Source organism: Chroicocephalus ridibundus, chromosome 9 (genome assembly GCF_963924245.1).
Source record: "Chroicocephalus ridibundus chromosome 9, bChrRid1.1, whole genome shotgun sequence".
In the NCBI taxonomy this organism is placed as follows: domain Eukaryota; kingdom Metazoa; phylum Chordata; class Aves; order Charadriiformes; family Laridae; genus Chroicocephalus; species Chroicocephalus ridibundus.
Window position 1 is genome coordinate 3,026,793 of NC_086292.1, and position 25,198 is coordinate 3,051,990.

At 48.4% G+C, this 25,198-nt stretch overlaps 1 protein-coding gene across 8 annotated transcripts in view; it reads right to left on the reverse strand.

Moving 5' to 3' along the window:
• Positions 1-25,198, reverse strand: part of NEXMIF (neurite extension and migration factor) — a 170,708-nt gene that overhangs the window by 12,547 nt on the left and 132,963 nt on the right. The window contains exon 1 of one of the 8 annotated variants that reach the window (XM_063346983.1): positions 16,703-16,804. The exons of the other annotated variants lie outside the window; for them this stretch is intronic. The gene's annotated coding sequence lies outside the window, so the exon portion shown is untranslated. Of the gene's footprint in view, positions 1-16,702; positions 16,805-25,198 lie in introns of those variants that run through there. 8 annotated transcript variants of the gene reach the window in all.

The window sequence follows — 25,198 nt, forward strand, 5'->3', positions numbered from 1 at the left end:
TCCTTCTTGCTCTTTCCGTCTGTGGAGCCGCTGGTTTGACTGCGCTTTGCAAACAGGTACGTGGGGGAGGCTTCTGCCTTTCCTTACTTCTGAGAGATGCTCAACAGCCAACCTTCAAGGAGAGAGCAGGGCTCGTTTGGGCAACAGACTGAGAAGGCAAGCAATGGGCAAGCAATGGGCAAGCAATGGGCAAGGAGGCAGACGAGCAAAGGGAGGCAGAAAAAGAGGGTTTATAGGTGGGGAAACCTGTGGGACTTTTAATCTCCTATTATTATTTTTTGGGATATGTGTGTATAAGGGGTAGGGAAAGGCAGAAGGGACGTTTTCAGTGGATGCGATCCAAAGGCTGGAGAAGACAACGAGGGTGATGAAATGCGGGAACAAAGGGGATGTGCCCGTGGACGACTACTTGCCTCGAGCGCAGCAAGTCGGAAAGCAGAGCTGAGCTCTAGAAATGAGCTGGAAAGAACTGAGAGGGGTTCAGACGGGGGATCTTCACATACGGTCGGAGAGAGATGATGCGCGAATGAGCCAGACAATCTGAAGTTTGCAGAGATCTGCTGAACAAGAGGACCTCTGGGGAGCCGCGTGACCATGAAAGGTCAGATCCCAAGAGGGACAGGGAGAAACACCAGCGACTGCGAAAGAAAAGCTGACAAAGGGGCTTGACGCGATGCAGAACAAGAAACCAAAGGCTGTGAATAACAAAGAGAAGAAGAACAGCTGGGTCCCTGGGAAGAAAAGCTAAACTGAGAGAGGTCTGGGGTATAAAGGCGATGGGCAGAGAACACACTGGGTGGCGGGAGAGCACAGAACACAGAGCCATCTGCGGACAGAAGAACAAAAGGGAGAGAATATGGATTTCAGACAGCGTCAGGCCATTGAAGAGACACACGACTGGGGTCACGCTATTATGAAGAGCCAACTGGAGGAAAATCAGTCACCAGCTTGAAGTTTGTGAACTTGACTGGAGCTAGAGTGGATGGAGGAAGAGGATGGCGGGTGGAAGACACGGAGTCAGATGAAGTCCATGTCTCTGGAGGAGGAGGGCAGGAGCACAGCTTGGCAGGCTGGGCTTCAAGGACAGTCACGGGTGGCTCAGTCATAGGGAAGAATTCAGAAGGACTCTTCTTGATTGCACCACATACTTTAGGGCAGTGGTCTGCTAAGATCACAGCTGGCATGACAGAGAAAGATGCAGGCTAAGAAAGGAGATCAAAGGGAAGAAGTCGCAGAAAGCAAGCAGTGGAGCTAAAAAGTAAGCCAACTAGTTTTAAGCACAAGATGGACAAATTAATGGACAGAAGGAAAGGATGCAGGTGCCCGTGACAGCAGCACACAGGACTCGGTGACCTGGAGAAACCCCTTGCAGCCCTGCGACTCGTGTCAGGTGAAAGACTGCAAGTGCCTCAAAAAACCCCGCAGGATCACAGCTGAGAAAATTCTCCATTCCTCACGGTTCCTGTCAGTTTTCCCACTGCTTGTGCTAATGGGGTTGTTCAAAAGCTGTTAGCGTCTATATTGCATGCACGAATCCGGAAGAATACAAACGCAGCACCCAAAATGGACCCTCCACTGTAAACCTCCCGTTGCCTTATGAGTAGGTGTCCTCAGCCCAGATGGCCAAGTAACCCAAATAACTTTTTTATTCTGTTTTAAAAACCCATGTGATACTCAAGAAGTTTTACAGGCATTGGTGTTGCCGGCAGACATGGCCAGAGAACGAAAGCCCATGTCCCAGCTGAGATCCCACTAGCTCCATCTGCTCCCAGCCACGGTTAGGGGCAAGATCCTGGTAGAACATCCCTTCAACAGTTCTTTGGAGTAAAATCAGATTATTTCTTTTCCTACAAGTTCAACAGGGTATGCAAAGCAACAGAAGCAAGGCTCCCTGTAGGAAATGGAATCGAGGGGTGCTGGTTATTTGCCTAGAACAGGAGGAAACACCCAAAGGACAAAGCTAAAACATCTGGACATGTTCCCACATTCATCTCCAGTCACATAAACGATGGGCCTTATGTTCACTTAAAACTGGTGGGGTTTTTGTACAGCTTGGATTTTAACATGTTCCTACCAACATTAACTTTACAAAGGCGAAAGGGGAAACACCACCAATTTACACAACCACGAGGGAAAAACGCATCTGCTCAATGCCTGTCCTCCACAAAGAAAGCAACAAATTGCTTTGCTTCTTTCTCAGCCAGAAAATGCCCGTTTCCCCCCAGCATTGCACGCAGCTGTCCTGAATGGGTGTTTATCAAGTGTACAGGTAGGAGACCATCACCTGGCTGCTGGTGGAGGCACCACGGGGAGAGGACATGCCCTTCAGCCTCCCCAGCTGGAGAGCCCTGCTTCCCCAGATGCCGGCCTGAGGAATTCCCAAGAAATTGTGCCGAGGGACCTGCCGGAGAGTTTTCCTCCCCCCGAGAGGACTCTGCAGACTCTTCCTTGGGAAGCAGCAGTGATTTGGCTCACGGCATTTTCCAGCAGGAGCAGCGATGGTCGCAGCGATGCCCTGGAAGAACTGAGAGGGGGATAAAGCCAGCCAGCTAGCCATGACTGCCGCGTAATCCAGTGCTTGGATGCTCACACGTATATCCTCAGCCAGCTGAACATCTGCTCCTGCACATTTCCTGAGCACCAGCATTATGCTGTTGAAGCTTAATACACTCCTCCCAAGCAGAGGAGAAAAAACAATCTACCAGGTAAAAATAAACAGCCTACGAGACTGCCTGAAAGCCCACCTACACACAGGGGAATTGTATTCGATGGACTAGATTATGGGTTAGCGATAGCTGTTCCATAATTAAAGTTGCAAGAGTGTTTCGGCTTAAAGCTGAATAAACAAAAGGTCGCTAGCACCCAGACAAAACCCAGCGTGCCGGTTCCTGTTTACACCCAGCTTTTACATACCGAGTGCTTGTATTTGTTGTAGATCAGGAGGGCAAATGGAGAGAGAGTATCCAAAGTGAAGGAAAATCTTTTTAAGGAGAAGTGGGGGAAGAAAGCGAAGAAGAAGATGTGGCTTTTTTTCCTGCAGAGTTGTGAATAAGCGCAGGTGTTCTATATATGCAGTTGTATCTTTCAAAAAAAGAGCTTTAGAGAAATTAATTACATGTCAGAGCCTCTGACAGGTCTTTTAAGAATTATGATACTTTTGAATGAAAACATTATATACTTAAAAAGAAATACCATGTAAATGTCTCTGAGATATTTACATCCAGTGGAGTAATAGTAGAAAAGAATTCAGCTCTAGCCGCGGTACGAATGGATGGGGAACATGCCGTGCTCTTCCTAACAATGACATCTCCTGCCCTTGCAGGGCTTCATTAACTCTCCTGCAGAAGCACAAAACAGAGTTCAGGGGCAGCAAGACCTCTGCAGAGGAAAATATCCCAGTGATTTCCCGTTAGGTTTTGGCTTTTGGGTGCTTTTTCTTATTCCCTTTTATTCCCTTCAGCCCTGACAGACCCTGGGCGGGACACAGGATAGAGAGCTTCCCATGGAGGAAGCGTGGTGGGGCAGCGGTCCCTCCAGGCGCCAGGAGCTGCTGCGGTGACGCCAGGCTCATCCTTCACTGACCTGAAGGATGCTGTTTTCTTACCGGATTCTGAAATTCCCAAATCCATTTTATTCCAGGGATTCCACTTGATCCTTGCTTATTCGCTATAATTTGGTAACTGGTGGGTGAAGTGATAAAAATCTTCACTTGCCAGCAGATGGGGATGTATTTTACCACTAAGTCTCTAAAAAGAGGTTCTCTAGAAGTACCTCTCTGAGTAAACCTGTTTTTCCAAGAATTTACATTTTTATTTAGGCCCAGGGTCTTTGAATTTTGCCCAGCACCATGACAAGAAAAAAATACAGAGTACACGAGGTTTCCAGACCATACAGGGTTGGAAAGGTGCCATTCACAGGGGAAGGTACAGTGCGAACGCATCCTCCCGCTCTGCCCATCATAAAGCGCTTCTCTGCTCCACAAAAGGGATGTTGGTCTTAGGACTTCTGGTTTAAAAGTTATTTTCCCAGGAAAATCTCATGAGGAAATCATATCTCCCAGCAGTTCCCTAGGGTTTTCCTACCAACGATGGTGAGCACGTGGGAGAAAAGGCCAAGTGAAGGAGAAACAGAAAACGAAGGTGGCCTTTGTGGGTCCATCCCAGCAGTAGAGACATCTAAAACCCTTCAAGGAGTTAAGGTTCGGCAGAGTCAATGTTAGCTGAGAATAGGCTTGGAAACCTAGGTCTAAATACAGATAAAAGCCTCCAATTAGGAATAAATCTGGGGGAAAGAAATGAAGTTGATAAAAAAAGAGCTGGCAGAGAAAATGGAGAACACAAAACCCATGAAAAGAAGAAACAATTTAAGAACTAGTGTGTTCCCAGAAGGTGTAAAGGATGGATGGCTTGTTAATATTCATAGCAAGCCTCCACTTTTTCCTCATCTGAAAGCAGATGCAACAATTACCGCAGAGCCCGAGCCCCAACTCCAGCAGACCCCGAGATTTGATATTAAGAGCAGACTATTTTAGAGCCGACTCTGAAATAAATGACAGTTTCTGACCTTACTCTGGGAGGACATAAGGTGCAAGTGTTTCAAGACCTGTCACAAACAACTTTAAGGAAAAAGGAAGGAAGTGAACAAAATTATAGCCTTTCTGACAAAGCACACGTAAAATACAGAAGGAGCTCTCTCTGTAAATGTATTCTCACACATCAAGAACAGCAGTATATCATAAAGGGAAAAAGGTGGCAATTAAAATCCTTGAGGAGCTGAAACACATGAGAGCACGTCTGAAATACGGCGTGTTTCAGCATAATACTGTGCCGTGCTAGGGAAAGGGTAGCTGCTAACGCCAAAAGACGAGTACCAAAATGCAAAGAAAGAGTGAAGAATCATTGCACAACGGGTGTGAGACGGGGCAGTAACTGGGGAGATGGGGAACCTCGTGGGGAAAAAAAAGTCCAAGTACTAACACAAAGAACACAGAGACCGAGAAAATGAGGCGGGGGGCAAGGATAGTCTGAGTCCGACAGCAAATGACACTGGCTGTGGGTGAGCACAGCTCATCGCCACGTCCCCAGAGACGGCAGTCGAGAACCTGTTAGAAAGTTCCTGACTCAGGTAAGGAAGAAACAAATACCCCTGTTCACCAGACGTGGGAGGAATTTACACCTTGGGGACAGGGAACTTTTCCCATGGGAACACCAAGGGTGAGGAAACGCAGGAGCCCAGGTGGACTCATGAGGGCTTCAGGGAGTACACCCAGTTTTAGGGTCAAGAAGCATGAAGAGGATTCCTGGCTACCAAGAGCGAGGGAGGACTATAAGAAGAGTCGTTGGGTTTCTTTTTGGTCATCCTCACTCATAAGAGGGGAAGGAAATTAAGCAATAATTAGTGTCACCAGCTGCATAGTTTTGAAAAGCACTGTCAAGCTGAGGACTAGATTCATCTCTTGAACACGGAAAAGAATACAAACTTTGTTTTAGGTGTGATGGCCTAAAGTTAAAACATTTCTATAATTATGAAAAGAGATGAATAGCCCTATCCAAAGAAAGACAGTTTCACAATTGACGACAGACAGGCCCAGTATTAAGGCGTTGGTACAAGCCTATTAACATATCAGTGATGAAAACTGTCACAGGTAGAGCTGCCACCTTGCTCCCCAGGACAGGCTTGTAATTTTGATGAGCTAAATACATCCTTTCTGTCGCAGCAGGCAGGCTGCTGGATGAGGACTTCTGGTCCACCCTGACCAAAGGTCACCTCAGAAGAAAATTAACAGCAGCAGCTATCCAGCCAGGGTTAGCTCCTTCCTTTTACAGCTTATTAGGATTACTAAAATATCTAGAGAAGCAAAAGTTATCTTTGTCTGGAATGGGATGAGGGGGAGGCAAGAGAGGATTTTAGGGATTTCCTAAACTTAGCTCTTGATACATCAAGACTGTAAAGAATGGAGGGAAACGGGGGATTTGGTGAAAGCGCAAGACCTGAATGTATGCGAAAGAGGAAGAACCCTGATCTCCCTTCTCCACAGCACAGGCACACGTTTTAGGACTTGATACGCTCCATATAGCTCCATGAGGGTCATAAATCAGTTGGTCTCATTATTTTCTAGCAGACCTGACTTCAGTAGACAGGAACTCAAAATATAACCAATACTTGGGAATGGCACCCACCTACCCTCTGCTGTCTCTCCACACAGGATATATACGGAGACTTTCAGGAGTATCTAACAGCAAACCAATAAACAGTTATGGGAGGCTGGCAAGGCCATGAAGAGAGCGAGTAGCTCATTAACAAGGCTCATTAACAAATCATAAGAACAAAAACTACCACCATCGGCAATAAACCACAAAGCAAAACCAAGAGCCAAACCAGAGCAGCCCGGGACTGAGCTCCTTCCAACCCAGGGGTGCAAAAACTGGCAGAGGGATCCCAAAACATCACCTAATATTGGAAATCACTAGTAAATGGACTGCTATGCAGATCAGTAAGGCAAATAAACTCATTCTCTGAAACAAATACTAGGTGAGCCAAACAGAAACTAAAAAAGCATGTCAATCCTGTTTATAAGAGGTACTACGGAAAACAGATGTCTCTTTTGGGAGAAAAAATGGGCACTTTCGGGCAACTTCAAAAAGGATCTTCTCTCTCAACTGTCTATTTTAGCTTGAGTGAGAGGTAAAACCCTGCCTCAGGCAGAACCAGGACAGAAAGTCCCTAAACGACCCCCCAAGGGAGGGAGAAGCAGATACCGACACTTATCCAAAGACCGATATGCAAGCAGATCCACACTGGTTTACAGCTGAATTTTAAGAACTCTGAAATGTTTTAATGGCTCTGATTAATTAGATTATGCATGCAGGAGATACTTCCTCCCACTGGAAGGGTCCGAAGAGAGCTGTAGTAAGCATACAGGTGGCAGATTGTACCAGCTTTCCGTCCTATAGACTCACTTCATCCATAGATGTCAATGCCGAGCGCTGGCCGGCGTGATGGCAGACGGCCACGCCGTGTCCGAGTTGGGTGTGCGACTCCGGATCACTCAGGATTCACTGCAGGCAGACAAACTGCTGATAAAATCAAGAGGGCACTTAATGCACCACATGGTAGTTACAAAAACAACGTTCAAGATACCGTCGCAAAGTTTTGTGCCAAACTGAACAGAGAAAATGGCAATAAAAGCCTTTTTCTTTAAAGATGAGTTGAGAATTGATGTTTTTGCTTTGTCAGGAAGCACTGGCGTTGCTGTGCTGGCATGGGGGGTTGCCTCGATGGGGTTAATATCAGCAAGCGGGGCGCCCACTGCCGCCACTGCGCCGTGCTCTGCCGGCCGACCCGCCACCGCCACAGGGAGAAGAAGAGACACCCAAAGACAGCCCGTAACGTTGCTTTTTGCCTTTCCTCCTTAAAAGCAATTGTATTCCAAACATGTAGTTTTCATTCAATCTCCGGATAGAAAGTTAAAATAAATCAGAAATGTTAAGGGCCTGCATTTGTGAGAAAATTAGGCCTGAATGATTAAAAACCTCAACTCTTAAAGATCTGCAAAGGTTGGAAATTCAGCGCGATGCTGGGGTATTAACCTTACAAAAACACGAAGACCTCTCCAAAGCTAATTATGTATCAGTCTAGTCTAAAATAACAAAAGCCATTAAAGAATAGTCGGGATGGAGATTTCTTGATGGGCAGAACCGCTCCATTTAAATGAACTTATTACCAAAATTCTCTTTCTGCTGCAGTATTTACGGATAGCTCTACAAGACAGTATCTTAAAAGCTTAGCAAACTCTTCCTCTGAACGTAATCAGGAACTACGAGAGACCAAGGTCAAGTACGTTAATATTACAGAAGCTTACTAAGAAAGGGGATGTTTCCAGTCCCTCGCACACTGGATATTATCAAATAACTCAGCCCGAGAATGGCGTGTAGAATTTTGTTAAAGATACGGATTAATGCGGAGCCAGAACAGCACGAGGAAATGGATTTCACAGACGTATGCCAAAGAAAAGACCCCATCCCAAACTTTACGATTACCTCTTTTTTTGACTTCGTAAGGTTCCCTATGAGAAATATTCTCTTCTCGTACCTGTTAACCACCAGGTTTAAAAAAAAAAAAAAGAAAAAAGAAAAGAGGATTTTTTTTTTTTAATACAAATTTGTAATATATTAAAGTTTGGACTAAGGAGGGCAATTAAGCTGGCTGGTGCTGGAGGAGGATATGAAAGCTCATCAGGATATTTGCAGTAACCCTAGTGGGGTAAACATTTCTCTTCTCTAATATCTTCAAATTAGAAATTTTATAGGAAAAAAGAAATCTTAGCAAAGCTCGTTTGTCTCTTATTAGCAATTAGCCGACAAGGACTCAGGATAAAAAGTGTTAATTTCTAAAGCATACGTAATTTTCATAAAAGCACAGATAGAAAGACCAAACAAGTGAGTGCTTGGCTTAGGCTCAGGAAGAAATTAAGTGCGAGCAACGGGAGGAAGGGCTTGTTCCTCCTGTGTTTTCACCGCATCGATGATAAAATGCCGAAATGCCGGCCATCATGGGCTTTGAGAAACTAAGGAAAGCAGACTGCTAGAAAAGGGGCAAAGCTGAGAGACCCTCTCAAAAAGGGGTGACGTTCCTCAGGGATGTGGAAGGCAAAACCCCCTTAGCCACTAGATCCAAGTTCCTAGCCAAATCCTTTGAATATTCATTAACAACTTGAAGTTTTATAAGGATTTTTCCTTTTTATATACATATAAACGACTACATTGTCAGCAGATGGGCTCTCCCATATGATTTCCTTTTTAAACTTCCAACTTCATGCAATTCCCGCATATTCCGTGCGCTGGGGAGAGGAAAGCCTGGGCTTTTAGCTCCAGAGTACAAACCCGGGGTTACTTCTGTTCATTTGCTTTTGCTTTCAAAACCTTTAATTACCCAACTGGGTAGCAGCTCTTCAACACATCATCATCATCATCAATTCTTCCCAGAGACGACCTGGGCGTATTGGGTCTGCCAGGTAAAGCGAATCTAAAAGTGACTTACGCTCACAGAAACTGTACAGTCCTACGGACTTAGCACGTTTTCATAATAGAGCGAGCAGTTTCCTAGAGCTGGCACCGTCGCACCACCAAATTTTACGGGTAAATGGCTTCAGGGTCTCATCCTACGATGCGATTCTGAAGGAGCGAATGCTTCTGACTAAAAAGGGAATAAGGGCAGGTAGGAAAAGCAAGTGATCAAAACACCACACCAAGAATAGAATTTGTTGGGCCCAACAAGGAGTCTGAACTGATGACAATTATAAGATACCATCCATTTGTAGCTAATAATTCAGAAAAAGGATGAATTATTGGAGGAATAATATGTGATCATTTATTTAAAGACTTATTATAATGTATACGCTGGAGGAAGCAGCGTTAAGGCTGTACGAACACTGACATTTCCGGACGGTTATACCTTACGACTCAAATGCAGAGATTTACTAGCACTGTATTTAGTTTTAAAATACAGCGGCTGGCTTAGTTTATAGGGCTCCTGAATTTGTAAAACAGCAAGCCATTTTACAAGGCCATTTTATAGGCATTCTACTTTTCCTTCACTTTCCTATTCATGTTTAATAAATCTGCCAACATTTGCCTTTGAGAACTGGTTCATTTATTCAAAATGCCCAAACAATCCCATCCACGACTCTGCATGCCTTAGCAGTTCACCCAATTAGACGAAAGCGTCAATTAAATATAAAGCTACGTCTCTTAATTTTCGCTTGGAAAGATTTTGGGTTCAGCCAAACGCCGAGGGCGATTTCTGAAGGCAAAAATCCCGCATTAAGAGAGGTTGCAGCTCCTAAGATATCAGTCCAAATCTCCATCCGTATCCAGGTAACAATCTGGAATGCTGATATTTAAGAGGAAAAATATCTGGACAGCTGCCCCAGCTCCCTAGGAAGCGATGTTTAGTTAAAGTCTTGGATATCACTGAAAGAAGATGTGGAGATGTCACACTGCGGCTGAAGCATTTTTTCAAGCGCTGAATTATTCACCCGTGAATCTCAGATGTGAAATCCAAATGCTCCGGTACTGCCCTGGCTTTAGACAATGTCTAATTCCTTTCTGTGCCACGGCAGGGTCTCTTCATCAGCTTTCTTTCATCTATAATCACAGCCAGGTCATGGATTATTAGTCATATTCACTGCAGAATTCAAACCCCGCTACACCAATCAACCAGCCCGGGACTCCCCAAACGCTCCCCCCGCATTAATAGCAGTGCGGCTCGCCGCCACGCTGGAGGACCCCAACGCTGCCGGCGCTGGTTTAATCGGGGCACAAAGAGGTACATTTGCCCAAGGAGGTACATTTGCCCAAGAAGAGCGAGCTGAAGCTGGTGAGATGCCACCAGAACAACCTGTGCTGCTGGCAGCTCTGGGCATGGCGCAGGAGTCACGTAAGGACTGGCGTTCGTATAACCGTATGGCAGCAGGACAGCCAGCTCGCCACCGCCACGCAAGACAGAAACTCGAGTTATTTTTTCTGCGTACAGTGCCCTTTCCTGGGATGTAAATTCCTTCAATTTAGGAAGGGAAGGAGAAGCCGCTTGGTGCTTTGGGCTCCGCTTTCACAAGCCCCAGATTGAGCAAATGCCGCTTCCCATCCAACGCGGTGCCCAGCAGGGCTGCCTGATGTGCAGCCCCACCAGCACAGCATCCCCCTGGGGACCAGGGACCCTTCATCAGGTGGCACCAGCCTCAGCACAGTCCCCTAATGACTGCAGCGGTCGCGCATCATACAATCATAGAATTATAGAATCATTTAGGTTGGAAAAGACCTTTAAGATCATCAAGTCCAACCACTAACCTACCACTACCAAGTCCACCACTAAACCATGTCCCAAAGTGCTACACCTGCTTGTCTTCTGAATACCTCCAGGGATGGTGACTCCACCACTGCCCTGGGCAGCCTGTTCCAATGCTTGACAACCCTTTTGGTGAAGAAATTTTTTCCTAATCTCCAATCTAAACCTCCCCTGGCACAACTTGAGGCCGATTCCTCTTGTCCTGTCACCTGTTCCTTGGGAGAAGAGCCCAACCCCCCCTGGCTGCCCCCTCCTTTCAGGGAGCTGTAGAGAGCGAGAAGGTCTCCCCTCGGCCTCCTTTTCTCTGAACACCCCCAGCTCGCCCCACCCCTCGTGCTGTAGACCCCTCACCAGCTCCATTGCCCTTCTCTGGACACGCTCCAGCCCCTCAATGTCTTTCTTGTCATGAGGGGCCCAAAACTGAACACAATATTCAACATGGGGCCTCACCCGTGCCGAGTCCAGGGGGATGATCATCCCCCTAGTCCTGCTGGCCACGCTATTCCTGATACAAGCATCGCCCGGCCACGCACGGGACACCAGTCCCAGCGCTGCTCCGCACGTCCCGCAACCATCTCCCCTCCCCAACACCCATTATTTTCCTTTTTGTTAAACATTTTTTTAAACTAAGAGGAAGTCAATATGTTTCCCCGTTCTTTCTCCATGCGAACATAGCAGGAAGAAAAGAAAAAAAAATTATAAACAAAGGCATTTATCAGCTTTTGCTGGAGGTGTTACTCTGCATATTGAGCCGCACGGCTGCGATTGTTTCATTAGGAGGACCTCGGTTATGTTTGCAACGCTAACGAGTCTTGGAGAACAGAGGAAAAAAATACTACGGGCAATGCCGCAGCAAAGATAAATAGGTAAACATCCTATGCCTGACATTAGTTAATACATCACAGCTTTATTCACTTAGGGCAGCCGTGAAATCAATTCTTCAGTAAAAATAACATATTTGTATCCAAATCTGCGCTCACAATATGAGCGAGGCAAGGAACGATGTAATGGGGAGGGAAACCTTGTCTTTGCCGTACATTTGATTTGTCTTTGCCTAATGCAAAGCCCTGCTAAGTACTTTGTTTTCCACAAAACATGATTTTTGTCATTTTTCCTCAAAACCAAACAATCTGTCTTTTTTTTTTTAAAACTTTCTCAGAAGCCAGCAGCGATGTGTTCCCAGCCTCTCGAGGACACTTTTTATTGTCCTTTTCAAAGTATCCCAGCTAAATTGGTGGCAATCATGGAAACCACAGGAACTGCTGAAAATAATAAAAAAAAAACCCCCACCTTCTCTTTGGTAAAGCTAAAAAAAACATTTTAAACTGGTCAAAATCCCGTCTTATTTCTGGATAAACTTCTGAGCCTTGTACCTTAAAGAATGAGACTGCGACAAAGTCAAAACCAAGCCAGAAGCAGCCTGTTAAGTGCAAACCGAAGGAAGAATTGATGGTTTCATACCGATTCCCCTGGAAAACCAAGACCAGATCACAGATAACTCATCATCTGCAATAAAAATGAATCTGTTGGAATTTCCTGCAGACCCTGACGTGGCTGGAAACAGGGCTTGCTCTTCAAAGACAAGCAGTCATGACGTGCAAACCAATAAGGCAAATTCTGCCCAGCGACCGAGCGTTACAGCCCTCCGGCAGCGGCATGCCGGGACCAACGACAACCTCACCTTGAATGAAACGGGCTCGGAGGGAGGAATCCAGCTCTCGCGGGAACGCTGCGAGCGTGAGGATATCTGCTACCGCTGCAGAGACACAGGCAGATGCTACAAACCCCGTATTTTGCAAAAGTGACACGCATGTTGCACCTCGAGGCTTTCCTCGTGGGTGCTGTGGTGGGATGACCCCGGCTGGGCGGCCGGTGCCCACCGAGCGGCTCCAGCGCTCCCTCCTCAGCCGGACAGGGGGGAGAAAATGTAACGACAGGCTCCCGGGTGGGATAAGGACAGGGAGGTCACTCAGAAATTGTCATCACGGGCAAAACAGAATCAACTTGGAGAAGTTAAGTTAATTTATTGCCCATCAAATCACAGTAGGGTAATGAGAAAATAAAACCTAAATCTTAAACACACCTTCCCCCCCCACCCCTCCCTTCTCCCCGGGATCAACTTCACTCCCCATTTCTCCACCTCCTCCCGCCCGAGCGGCGCAGGGGGATGGGGAACGGGGGCTGTGCTCAGTTCATCACACGTCGTCTCTGCTGCTCCTTCTCCTCATGCTCTTCCCCTGCTCCAGCTCCCAGGGTCCCTCCCACGGGAGATGCTCCTCCATGGACTTCTCCAACGTGGGTCCTTCCCACGGGCTGCTGTTCTTCAGGAACTGCTCCAGCGTGGGTCCCTTCCACCGGCTGCAGTCTGTCAGGAACAGACTGGGTCCCCCATGGGGTCACAGGTCTGGCCAGCAAACCTGCTCCAGCGTGGGCTCCTCTCTCCATGGGGCCACGGGTCCTGCCAGGAGCCTGCTCCAGAGTGGGCCCTCTATGGGGTCACAGCCTCCACAGGACATCCACCTGCTCCAGCGTGGGGTCCTCCATGGGCTGCATGTGGGTATCTCCTCCACCATGGACCTCCATGGGCTGCAGGTGGGTATCTGCAGGGGAATCTCTGCTCCAGCACCTGGAGCACCTCCTCCCCCTCCTTCTTCACTGCCCTGGCTGTCTGCAGAGCTGTTCCTCTCACATGTCCTCACTCCTCTCTCCTGGCTGCTGTTGCCCAGCAGGTATTTTTTCCCCTTCTTAACTGTGTTATCCCAGAGGCACTACCACCATCGCTGATGGGCTCGGCCTTGGCCAGTGTTGGGTCTGTCTTGGAGCCATCTGGCACTGGCTCTATTGGACATAGGGGAAACTTTTGGCATCTTCTCACAGAAACCACCCCTGCAAACCCCTAGCTACCAAAACCTTGCCATGCAAACCCAATATAGGTGCACTTTGCTCGTGTCCCTGCTGCCACCCACCCCTCCATCACCTGTCCGTGCCACTCCGGCCCTCAAACGCATGCCAAGATTTAAGAGAGGACCACCCTCGTGGGAGTGCCTGGCTCAGAGGCTGCCCAAGGGGCAGCACATCTCAGTTTTGAAGAGAAGGACCCAAGTGACCAATGGGTACCAAGTCCTACCCGAACCAAATGCTCCATTCACGTAACAAAACGATGGCTGACAGTCATTACAGACCCCCGCAAACAGCGATGGAAGGGGAAATGCAAAGGAAAATGGAACCTACAGGCTCTGGCTTGGCAGTAGAAATATCACTGGGGAGGAACAGTGTCATCGAGGTGGCTGCACGGTGCCATTGGTACATCGTCCATGGGTACCCTGTGGTGCTCGTAGCTGGGGCAGTCACTGCCGATGCTACTGGCCTGATCTGGACAAAATCCAGCTGCTTCCACCCCTCAAAGTAACTGTTCATAGGTGGCCAGCTTCTCTTCTAAACCTTACGGCCATCTCTGCCGCTGGGATACAAAGAGGTGGGAAGGACGCGACCCCCATGTCCCATGGCAGTACACGGAGATATGGCAGTGACAGGCTGGCGAGGGGCAGGAGAGCCTCCAAAGCTGCCCCTTAACTCCGCTTTCCCACCAGGTGAGCTTTGGCAAGCTCTTCTGGCTGAAAGCCACACAGAATTGACGTTCTTCAAGGGACTTAATAAAATCCATACAACGTACAACACCTTATTCCCTTTTAGTCTTAATGACCTTATTCTCTGATCTGAAATTAAAAGGTGCATGAGGCAGGAGCTTGGGGATCCCGCACTTCGTACAGGCCCCGTACAAACACCTCGAATCCCATTTCGGATCTTCTGAACTATTTAGCGCTTTTTTGGGCAGCAGCCGTCGATTACGCAGGGGCTCTCGTCTATTTTGAGCTCGAACTGATTGGCAATTTTGAAGAACGTACTGCAAATTGCTCTGCTAATCACAGCAACTCCAGCCATGGAACTATATTAAAATAACATCAGTGCTGAGACAGAAAACCGGGAATAGCCAGAAAATGCTGAGCTGATCCCTCGTCTTGCCCACTTGTATCGGGATGCTGCAGCCTCCCTATTTTTTTCCCCCTCCGCAGCGATCTGGTTCCAGATTCCAGATGGCTGCTCGCACCAATTCAACAATAATAACACTTAGTATTTCAACGTCCGCTTTACGTTTCCCAAGCACTGGGGCGTGTTTTCAGAAAAGTGAGTGTTTTTGCGGCCGCCGCGCTCGAGCGATGGGCATTGACTTTCCCAGGCTGCAGGCATCTGCCCCATGCCACCCGCCTGCCGGCACACAGCCCTCCCCGCTGCAGAGCTGGAGTTTTAAAATGCGAGTGTCAACCCTACCTGGAAAAGGCCACTCATACAGCTGAAAAATAATGTATCCCTCCAACGAAACACTGACAGATGCAGAATAAGGAGAAGATTTAAAATTCCTCTTATGCCAAGTTGCCTCTAAATCCTTTTACTGGAGATAGGGAGAGACGGGGCTTATCGAGAAGACGGGGATGCTGGCAATCTGCTCCGAGCACGCGGGTGCCTGCGTCTGCCCTCAAGCCCTCTGCAGCTCTGCCTTCCCCCAGCTCTACACCGAAAGAGCCTGAGGGATCATCATCTTCTCCTCTGTTTCCTAACAGCCTGCGAGGAAAGACCAGGTTTCCATCCCCTGCGGTGAAGGCAGCCGGCTCCCTCCCTCCCTCCCTCCCGCACGGGCAGGGAGAGATCCCAGCATCTCCCACCAAGGTCTGGAGAACTTGGGGCACGAACTCCCACTCCAAGGTAAGAGCTCTTCTGTTGTGGAGACACAACGGCACTGCGAAGAATGCCTTGAAAAGGGCATTCTGAGTGTGTTGTCTTCCAGCTCATCAGTTCAGATTTTAAAAAAATAAATGAAAATGTTTCATTCGGATAAATGAAACATTGTCCTCCAGATTCCAAGCAGGGGCGCACCCCCAAGGCTGGTCCTGGTCACTGCCACTGGTCAACCAAGCCGTGGTCATTGGGTTCAGTGCGTGGTGCTCTCCCAGCTCGGGCAGAGGGGCAGGACCCTGCTGGGGAAGGGGATGTGCTGCATCCAGGCTGTCCGCGTGGGACAGGCATCAGCAAGCGTGAGGGAAACGGCGCTCCAGTAGACCTGGATTAAAGTCTTCAGGCAGAAGAATGTGCCTCCCATATGGTGAAGGGTGTCCCAATTACTGACTGTCCTAAACAAGAGAGAAAGAATGGGAAGGGGAACAATACCCTCGCTGCTGGCTGACAAACACAAAGGTCGATGTGGAAGGACAAATCACCCAGTTCTGCCCTTCCGTGCATTTCACTTAAACCGGTGAAAAATCCTCTACAATGGATTAAATCAAAGTCCATCGTCAAGTTCAAGAACACGTTTAATGCAGATCTATTCATTTCAAGGAGGGTCTGTATAATGGATAGCTTTCCCCTTCAAAAATTATTCAAAACTGCATGCTTCCTTTTCATTCTTCTGCATCTTAACATTTAAAAAAGAAATACGGCATATTTGTAACAGGAGACACGCGTTGTAGGAATCACAGCCTCCTGTAAAAAGTGTATTTCACAAAGACTTTCCATGGTACAGGGACAAGGACCACTTGTTGATAAATTACTTTCACTCGGAGAGTGGAAAGACATATTGGTATGCACCATGAGTGGTGCTATTGTTGAGCAATCTGATGGAAGCCCAGTAAAACATGTTGTGCAGGTTTTATTTAACCTCATTTAAATCAAATTAGTGGATAGGGATGGTGTCTAGGGACAAAGCGGAGACCTATACCTAGATGCACCAAAGAGTATCTTTTGAGTTAAGGAATACCTAGACTGAATCATTCGCTCCGGCTGCCCTTATTCCTTTAGGACTTACCTACAATAATAACGACCTGAGCAGCTCCATGGTGCAGCTTCAATCCTACGTGGATTTTTATGTCACACGAGGAATGGGCAGCAAGGGACGCCGCGCCAAGCACCACCGTCTCCGAGAGCTCTGCAGACAGATCTTATGCTAAACCAGAACCTGCAACGACAGCAGTCTCCGTTCGAAGCTCAAGACCACACACGTATCTGCTGATGGAAAGAGGTTTGCTACCACTCCAAGAGCTGCAGGTAGACACCTCTGCATAAAAAACATAATAAAAACAAGATCCCCACTATCAGAAAGCCAACATGGAAGCGGAGCTGAAAGCCAAGATGCATTCAAACGACGCAGCAAGCTTTTAAAACCAAAGACGTGGGTAAAAGGTGGTTTGGGTAAATGCTGGCTGGGAAGTCTGGGAGAAGAGCCTGGGTTTTGTACCCAAAGTCTTCCTGTGGCGCAGGGGAAATGAGCCCCGGGGATCTGTGCTGGGGAAACGCCACGTCAACCCCAAAATGAGAAAGTTCATTTTGAAGATTTGGACTCCTGGAAATCAGTGCAGAGCTCCGGATCACAAAGATAACAGGCTGCCTAAAAATGACCTGGGATTTCATTAGGCCTAGTAACTGTGGAAGAAAAATGCTCCCAAACGTGCATTACAAATTCAGTCTGTAGAAACTCTTTCAAAGGTATCTCAGTTAAAGCAAATGATGTGCAGGCATTTGATTTGCAGCAAATAAGCGATTCTACCTCCAGGAGCGGGAGCTGGTGGGGATGGAGGCTGCAAGGAAAGGCTGAGCCTCTGCCGGGGGTGGGATGGGAAGCAACCAAGACCTTGGCCGTGGCCCAGGACTGCCAGTGAACTCTACCTGCACAAGCGCCTACAGCTCCAAAGCAGGAATTGATCGAATCTCCTCTTTGCTAAACAAAACGCAGTTGTAACACAGGAGTTTGGTGAACTCTATCACGGAGGAAAACTGCGGCAGAGAGGAAGAGTGAAGGTGAGCGGCAGAGGTGCTGGGTGCCCAACCTTGCCACAGCACCACCCAGTCAAACACAACAAGCTGCCATCACTGGCCTTTCCACTGGTGAACCGGAGATGTTTTCCTGATGGAAAACTGGGAGAGGGATCTCCCCTGTGGCCTAGCAGGCACCGGCATAACCAGCACCACGCCAAAGCCAGCCTACGTCTCAGCAGGAAGGACGAGAGCGGAGACCCACTGAAGAAACTTAAGAGCAATGCATAAATTAAACCTTACTCTAATCCTCAAGCTGTGTCCACAGCTCTTGTTTAAGGAAAAGACATTAGCGGCGACGTCTTGAAGTCACTTAGAGGATTCCCGTCCATTGCCACGGAGAGGTGACGCCGTGAATGATGCAGCAGGCAGAGCTTGGTTTTTCACCCTGGATCTTCAAAATGGGGATTGGCACGTTGAAGTATATCCAAAGCACAGGGGACAGGCTGCTTTCACAGCAGGACAAGGCTCGCAGCAATTTAAAGCGATGGCTTTTGGCTTGCCACGTTGGAGAGGTTAATGGAGGAGGCATTGGACGGCATGTCTCTCAGCCTGTTTGTTAAACCGACATGATATCCTGGCGCATGCTAAAAATCTCTGAGCAGGAACTGATAAATGGGCTGCGGCAAGCTCAGGGCTGCAAAGCTGAAACTAGACCCAAAGAAATGTGAGTTGTTTCAAAAAGAGCCAATTTACCCTGGGCACGGCGAGGTGGAAGCCGTCACGGCCTAAATGAGACGAGGAGCTGTCAGGAGCTGGGCCAGCCCCTCACGCGCTCCTGGGCGCAGTTTTGAAGGGCTTTTTGAAGGTTTATTTGCAAGTTTGTCGATAATTCAAAACACTGCGTAGGAAACCAGCTACAGCCTGACCTCACCCCTGGGATAAACTGCTTTTATGGGATGGGTGACAGCTTCAGGGCTTCTGCTTTGGGTTCACCCCCACCTGAGAAACACAAAGGTCTTGACAGAGGAACGGCTTTATCGCAGCAAAAACTAAGCGCTGTAGAAAAGAAGCAATTAAACCACTCTCAGTGATTAAGTCCATAAAACATTTTCACTGCTATTTGTCTGGGAATAACTTGCTGGAAACGGCCAACCTCACTTATGTGTAATAGGTTCAGGAAGCTGTAGAAATCCCCCGGGACGAGACGCCAGGCGTCCGGGCATCCTGCAGCGCTAGGATTTTGTAATTAAAGGCAGCCCAGAGCCCAGCAAAGGCTGCCCTGACGCCTCGGCTGCAAAGCTGAGCTGGGAGGCAAACCCCGACCGACGGGGAAGGGCAAAGCACTTCTGCGCAGGAGAACAACCGTGCCCAGAAAAATAGATGTCTGAGACAATGGAAACCTGTGCTAAAAAATACATACAGCTCGGATCACCACACACGTAGTTACAGGGCTTTTGCTCACTATGCAGCAAAAAAAGACTTAATTCAAAAAGTATGGAGAAGAGAAGGCTCCAGGGAGACCTTCCAGCCCCTTCCAGTCCCTAAAAGGGCTCCAGGAAAGCTGGGGAGGGACTCTGGAGCAGGGAGGGGAACCATAGGATGAGGGGGAAGGGTTTGAAACTGCAAGCAGGGAGATTTAGATGAGATCTCAGGCAGAAATTGTTTGCTGTGAGGGTGGTGAGCCCCTGGCCCAGGTTGCCCAGAGAAGCTGTGGCTGCCCCATCCCTGGAGGGGTTCAAGGCCAGGCTGGACGGGGCTTGGAGCAACCTGGGCTGGTGGGAGGTGTCCCTGCCCAGGGCAGGGGGTGGCACTGGGTGGTCCTTAAGGTCCCTTCCAACCCAAACCATTCTGTGATTCTATGAAGCGAGGAAGTAACTGAAAACCACGGGAACCACAGCTCAAGGCCAAGATCTCCATGGTTCATGTTGACCTGAAGATATCTTTAAAATCTGAGAATATAAAACATTTCCTGGTCTTTTTTTTTTTTTTTTTTTTTAACAGAGAGGCTCACATCAAGGAAATAACCTATGACAACGCATTTGCTCTCTTTCCCGAGGCGACCCCCAGAACTGGGTGCAGTAACTACAGGGGTAAGGGTGGTAGCGCAGAGGATGCTCACGAGCCCCAGGGCTCAATCTACACCTCTACATAGTCAACAATGATGAGCTGCCACTCAACCCCACTGGCAACAGCAGTGCAAACTGGGTCTGGAAAGAAGCCGGGTATTTTCAGCATCCGCTTGGGTAAAAAAGGCTTGCAATCGTGATTTTGGGGACCCGTCCACCTTCCGCCTCGGTGCTGATGCTCCAGATCCAACCAGTTTCCCGCAGGAACCCGCCGTGCTCCATTAGTCCATGGACAAATGGGAAAGTTCCATGCGCAAACCCCAGCCCCAGTAAGATTTATTTACACGGGGGTGAGTAGTCCGGTTCCTTGTCTCAGCCTGCCAGGGACAAATGCCCTTGGCTCCCATTTACTTCAAGATGTGCCGAGAGCCTTTCAGAAATTAAACCTCTTTATTCCAAGGTAAATGACGCATGTTTTGCTGTACAATCTCTTTGCCTATTATCCACCGTGCCCAGTACTGAATGCAGGTGTCACAGATGGTGCAACTCCATCGTACTGAAGGGCTTTCGTCCTCCTTTCTTTGAGCGAGTAATATTTTCTCTCAATAGCAACCAGATCTCTGGGTTGAATTGGCTCAGTCGTGTCAGGTCACTGCTGTAACGCCCCTGCCTACCAGCACAGATTTCTCTTCTAGCTTACTGTTGCTTTTCCTGGCATTGATTTGCTAATATTTCATTAATATATCCCTGATATGTGTTCTTTGTATAGCTTGGGAAAAAAAAGAATGACTCTCGCTCTTTAGATCTGATTGTGGGAGGGAGGTGAAGTGCCACTGAATTTATGCTAAGATTTAAAAGGATGCTATCAATTTGAAACTCACAAAGTACTTCAATTTTGATTTTTTTTTTCACCTCAGTTAACAATCTAGCAGCACTGTAGAAGTGAAGGATTTAAAATGATCTAAATTTAGTGCTTCCAGCTCACCCAGTGTGATCAGCTCTGACTGTTTGGTGTTTTTCCCAATGCTTGAGCTCCTGGAGTCAGGCGATGACGTGACAGTCTCACCTACAACAAAAGTATGTGTCTAGCCCACCAGGCTGCAAAGAAATACTCGAAAATATGAACCAAGTACGACGGAGAGGCTCAAAAAACAACACGCACATAAAAGAAAAAACGACATTTTTTTTTAAAATCGCATGATTTAACCCAGACTTACAATTCCCGAGCATGTAAGGATTAGCCATGTTCCTTATCTTTTACCATTTATCCAGTCTGTTCATGTTTTACCCTGAGCTCACCCTTACGCATTCAGAGCTGCTACGGCTCCTGATCCAGTTTACCTACGTGATGGCACCGTTGCATTAAATGATGGTGATTTGCTTGGAAATGCAAAGCTTCAAGACACTGCGTTATTTCCCCCTTTTCACAGAGGTTCAAACTAAAGCAAAAAAGGTTTTGGATGGCAAATGAAAGTGGACTTAAAATACTACACAAATAATAGTGGTGTTTGGTACCAATTCACTATGCAAAGGTCCCTGTTACATGCATGAGCATTTGCTCACGCTACAAGCTAAAGAAAAACTGAAGTACGGAGATTTTTTGGAAGTCACATATTCTTGAAAACCTTCTAAGATGCAGACACGTATCATCCATAAAAATACTCCATAGCAAGCTAAAATCTATCTTTTAAAAACACAGCTCTAAAATGGCTCAATGGACAAAAACCATTTTTGGTTTTCAATTTTTTTTTTTTTTTTTTTTTAAATTGCATCTGGGCTGACAGCTTGAACACTGAGTTGCAGCCCGTGAGACAGAAATACCAACTCAATCTCAACAGTAGTGCTGCTACCAGTTGCTATAATGATCTTAATCAAAGAGTATTGTGATAAAAAAAGGACTCTGGTTTGACTGCCTTTGGCATATCCTAGATACCAGTGTCCGGACTTCACATGACGCAGTCGGAGAAGCAAACTTCTCTCTCCGGCGAATCGCTCCCTAATCCATTCTCTAGTAAAAGGGTATGGGTACGGCAGTCTCAATACGCTCAAAATTCCAGGTTGTCCCCTTTAAACCCCAAAGTCAGCGAGAAGCCGGGGGAGAAGACTGCCTCTTGCCAGCCCCGCAGCAGAACCGCTGCCTGTCAGGGGGAGAGACAGCACGGGGAGAAAGGAGATGTTAAATGTCCACTAACGCGCACCAACCTTGCATTTTCCAAACCCAGCGCACTGCCGCCGGGTGACAGAGTGGGATTTCCAGCCACGTTATACCAAGGCAGAGGCACACACACGGCTGAGCACTGGCCGCTCCACCATCACCGTAGGCAAGAGCACCCCAGGAAAAACCCAATGTGAAGGCTAAAGTCAGGGAACCCGGCTAGAAGGTGTTTGAAGAACCCAAGCAACAACTTCTCAAAGTTGCTGATGGTATTTCACAATCACCTGGGCTTAAAAGAACAGCTGCCCGCGACCATCCGCCCTCACTGGATCCCTGCCGTTGCCATCCCCGCTGCCGCGCGTGGCACCCATGGCCCCCGGGCAGGATCCAGCCCCACGATGCTCAGAGCTGCACAGGCACAAATTATCGCTGCAGTGAAAATTTTACGGTCTAATTTGTGGCAAAATGCAACAGGTGCTACAACACAGGCGGGGGAATGTGAGGAGGAGGAGAGTAACACCAACGGGAACAAGTGCCTAGATAGACAAGGCAGGCACAGGGAGATGCTCTATTTAAATAGTATGCCAGTTAAAAGTTCAGCAAATAAGTTGATGAAACAAACAATGCGCTCCTACCTCCCACCAGCTGAGAGATACCACGGCAGAAATAGGTCGTGTAAGTTCAGATAATGAAGGCACATCGTGAAACGCTATTTATGCCACACACAACCCCACACGGCTGTGCATCGGCGAGACAGAGGCAGCTGGGGCAGGCTGTGTCTGTGGGCACGTCAGGAACCGCGCGGAGAGGCTTTCCCTCCGCTGGGCAGGCTGCGGAGGAGGAGCTCTGGCTGCCACCACAAAGTCGTGTCTCATGTGGGTCAGGCGTGTGCCAGCGCCGCAAGGCAGAACATCTGGAAAGCATCGTGCGCTTGGGATACATCTGTACCAACCTTACAACTGCCTGGGAAGCTGCTCTGGTGGGTGAAAGGAAGAAGGTAGCAAGAAAGCCCACCGGCCGGTATCCTGGGTCAAGCCAACCGAGAAGTCAGAGAGAGAATCACAGAATCACAGAATGGTTTGGGTGGGAAGGGACCTTAAAGCCCACCCAGTGCCACCCCCTGCCCTGGGCAGGGACACCTCCCACCAGCCCAGGTTGCTCCAAGCCCCGTCCAACCTGGCCTTGAACCCCTCCAGGGATGGGGCAGCCACAGCTTCTCTGGGCAACCTGGGCCAGGGGCTCACCACCCTCACAGCCAAGAGTTTCTTCCCCAGATCTCATCTCAGTCTCCCCTCTTTCAGTGGAAAACCCTTCCCCCTCGTCCCATGGCTCCCCTCCCTGCTCCAGAGTCCCTCCCCATCTCTCCTGGAGCCCCTTTAGGGACTGGAAGGGGCTGGAAGGTCTCCGCGGAGCCTTCTCTTCTCCAGGCTGAACCCCCCCAGCTCTCTCAGCCTGTCCCCACAGCAGAGGGGCTCCAGCCCTCCCAGCATCTCTGGGGCCTCCTCCGGCCCCGCTCCAACAGCTCCGTGTCCTTCTGCTGTTGGTGCCCCAGGGCTGGAGGCAGCACTGCAGGGGGTCTCGCCCTGCTGCCCACGCTGCTGGGGATGCAGCCCAGGATGCGGGGGGCTTTCTGGGCTGCAGACACACACTGCCAGCCCATGTTGAGCTTCTCATCCACCAGCACCCCTAAGTCCTTCTCCTCAGGGCTACTCTCCATCCATTCTCTGCCCAGCCTGTATTTGTGCTGGGGACTGCTGCGGTCCACTCTCCCTCCTGGGCAGAGGGCACTCTGTCCTGAAAAGACTTGAATGATGATGCTAATAATAACAACTTCTAGAAGCCCAAACGTATTCATACCAGGGAAAAATGAAAAACAAAGAGTTAGCATCTGTCACCAGCCCTCGCTTGCCAAGATACAGCATCCAAAGTACTTCATTGAGTCCAGATTGGCAATTCTGGGCAAGCCTGGCCAGAGCAGCATGGGTACGTGATCCACACACGTATCACCAGCCTGGACACTCTGCCTGTGTCCCCAACACGCCGGCACCTCCTCCGCCAAAGGACACCCTGCAGCTTCCCCTCGGGGTGCAGGGGTAGGTCTCCAAAGCTGCCGGGAGGCCAGAGGGCGAGGAGTGCGATGGATGCCATGGCTGAAGGCTGCACTCTGCCTGTCAGCGTGGCACATCCCAGTTCCAGTGGCGGGGACCCCTTCCCATAAAACTACTTTTCACTGGGAAGAGCCAATGTGTTGTGAAGGCACACACGTAGTTTCCTTCAGGCATGGTTTCTAGCGTCCTGCTGGAGCATCCAATAAGAAAAGCAGCAGAAATTACAGAAATTCATCTCACTTCATGGTATCTCCAAAGCACAGATTAATTACCGTGGTGCTGTAGCTCCTGTGCCGAGAGGAGCAGAGGTACAGCCCCAGCAGCTACCAGAGGGGGCCGAGAGACTCCAGTTACCTCTAAATCCGCGTTAGCTTTCTTCCCCAACGTTATCAAGCCACACACTCTCCATTGTTTCCTAATCTGCAAACCGGAGCACTACTGTCTTTAAAGTTGACACTCACTCCGCTGTATTTACCAAGGACGCCAACGTAGAAGGTGACTTCCCTTCTGTGTGTTATTACTGAAATAACTGAAGATCACTGGCTGCAGTATTACTGGAAACAAAACAATAACATTTTCATTTCACTCCAGGAAAGTGTCTTTGCTGGACAGAAACATCCTTACCCTCGCTCCATAATTATTAATAAATAGGGGATGCAAAGCACAAATAGAAATTAGAATAAACATTGACAGGGAAAGATGAGTAGGTTTAGGTGCAACGCGGGCTCAACAAAACCATCGTTTTGCACAGCTATGATCAAAATGAATATTTCCTCTTTAGTAGCATCAGTTAAAATAGCTGTTTTGTTTGAGCTTCCCTCCTCTGGATTTAAGTTGCACCAAGTCCGCAGCATGGTATGAAGCAGTAAGAGTGGGAAAGACATCATTGGAAAAGGAAAAAAACTCGGAAGCGGAACTGGTGGATGTTCACTGTCCACATCCAGCAAAGTGCCAGCAGTCATCAGTCCTCATCAGCAGTGAAAACAGAACGGCATTTTAAAATTCCTTTTATTTAGACAGCGTGATGCCGTTATGGCTATGCTGAGCATTGATGGGAAGAGCTAACAAAATTCCCTCTTTCCCCCTTTTTCCCCTCCCAGTGCTGTGTGTTCGGCAGAGGACAAGGCTCGCTCTCTCACACAGTCCTGCTGGAGGGAATTGCTGCGGATAAAGGTGTTCAACGCAGGCGAAAGCCCGGTGCCCAACAGTTGTCACCTGCC